General features: G+C 43.0%; 1 non-coding gene across 1 annotated transcript; it reads left to right on the top strand.

Annotated features, from left to right (window-relative positions):
• Positions 1 to 380: 380 nt before the first annotated feature.
• LOC120253886 lies at positions 381 to 487 on the top strand. The gene has a single exon (XR_005534454.1). It is a non-coding gene; the product is annotated as a small nucleolar RNA R71 (small nucleolar RNA).
• Positions 488 to 2,031: the final 1,544 nt, after the last annotated feature.

The following is a 2,031-nucleotide window of genomic DNA, read 5'->3' as shown; positions in this document are numbered from 1 at the left end:
CTACAAAAATCAACGTTCTCAACCGAAGATGCATCACCGATAGAGATCGAGACGATCGGAGGGGAGCATGTCCTCCACCACACCCGAGTACGAAGTACTCACGGGTCGCCACTCTATTTGAAGTTAGAAGATCTAATTTCTTACTCAAATTATCCACTTGCGCCGCCAATGAAATTACTGCATCTATCTCATGAAGACGTGCAACCTTTTTCTTCTCCCTGGCATTCCATTGGTAGCTGTTTAACCCCATTTCTTAAATAAGTTGACGAGCCTCATTAGGGGTCTTGCTACCTAAGGTACCTCCTGCTGCTTCATCCAAGAGTTGTCTTGTACTCAGATTTAACCCGTTGTAAAAAGTCTGAACAATCATCCACTCCGGGAATCCTTGTTGTGGGCACTTTCTCAGGAGCTCCTTGAACCTTTCCCATGTCTCGAATAGAGACTCCAATTCTGATTGTACAAAGGATGAGATCTCATTCCTAAGCTTTGCAGATTTTCCAGGAGGAAAATAACGGGCTAGAAAAGCTTCTACCATCTCCTCCCATGTAGTAATCGAGGCTCTAGGTAATGATGTAGCCACTACTTTGCTCTCCCTTTTAGGGAAAATGGGAAGGCTCTCAATTTGATGGCATCATCCGTCACCGCATTTATCTTGAGCATATCGCACACCTTGAGAAAATTCTCTATGTGACTGTTTGGATCCTCATCGGCCAAACCATTGAACTATGTGGATTGCTGCAACATGTGGATGAATGCTGGGCTTTTAGCTCGAAATTTCGAGTCTGTAATTGGGGAGTCGCACAATACTCCATTGTGTTCCCAGGCGAGGGTCTAGCATAATCGAGAGAGTGTCTCTGCTTGCTAATTACTGTTTTGCCATATTATCGACCCTTCAACTTCCAAATCAGCTAGATTAGATTGTTCTTCCACAGGTCATTTCCCTTTTCTTCTAAGTGTTCTTTCAAGCTTGGGATCTCCTTCAATCAATATTGAGGGGTTTCCTCGGGTCATCAACCTGAAGCTGCACAAAGGATAGAAAACAAATCAGAATAATGATAGAAAAGAAAATATGAAATATGATGGATAAAGGAATAGCTAAGGAAAGAAAAGTGCAAAGTATCTCTAAACGCCTTTTCCCCGGCAACGGCACAAAAAACTTGGCAATGCTCCCCGCAAGTGCACGGAGTTGTCGAAGTAATAAATCCCAGGTGAGTTAGGTACCGTATCCACAGGAAAAAGGGAATAAAAATACTTAACTTGCTTCTTAACTATATAAAAGATGAATAGTGATATGTGTGACAAGATTCAATTCTCAAAAGTAAAGCAACCCGAAAGAGAGCAAAAGTAAAGGAGAAGGTAAGGCAATCAATAAGGATGGGGTACCCGGGTATCGATCCGCCTAGGAAAATCGTTTCAAGTGCAAGAACTCTCTATTATGCTTCGTAAGTAATGCAATGGTGAGTCAGGGACATCCTTTAATTCATGGCTCTGAATCTAAGGTTCACCAAGCCTAATCCTTTACATGTCCCGGAAGAGAAGTTCAACAACCTCTCAACCTTACACTCGTAAGAAGGATTGCATTAAGCTCTGGGGATTCTAAGTGATAAATCTCTTCCTAATTGTAGACCTAACTCTTTGGACCAGAAGAAAGGTCCCTAACCATAATTAAGCCCTAGATGCTAAAATCACGTCAACGCTTCACTACGTTCCACTCGCAACTAAGCCCCAGCGGAGGGTCATCCCTTAGCTCATTCACTCTATTATGACCACAAAGACTCGAGGAACGGAGGTAGAATCTATCACACCGGAGGAGAAAGGGGATACTCCTGTACCTCTCGACTCACCCTCTCAACCTTCTCCAATCAAGCTTTGTCTAACTCTCGTTGTGTGTGACAAGGTCCCCTTGTGTATATCCCGCAAGTGCACGAGTTTGTCGAAGTAATAATCCTGGGTGAGCGGGGTTGAATCCATAGGGAGTAGGGAGTAAAAACACTTAATTTGATTCTTAGCTATGTGATAGATCAATGATAA

Source organism: Dioscorea cayenensis, unplaced genomic scaffold (assembly GCF_009730915.1).
Source record: "Dioscorea cayenensis subsp. rotundata cultivar TDr96_F1 unplaced genomic scaffold, TDr96_F1_v2_PseudoChromosome.rev07_lg8_w22 25.fasta BLBR01000236.1, whole genome shotgun sequence".
Taxonomy (NCBI): Eukaryota; Viridiplantae; Streptophyta; class Magnoliopsida; order Dioscoreales; family Dioscoreaceae; genus Dioscorea; species Dioscorea cayenensis.
This window is presented reverse-complemented; position numbering and strand designations above follow the sequence as displayed.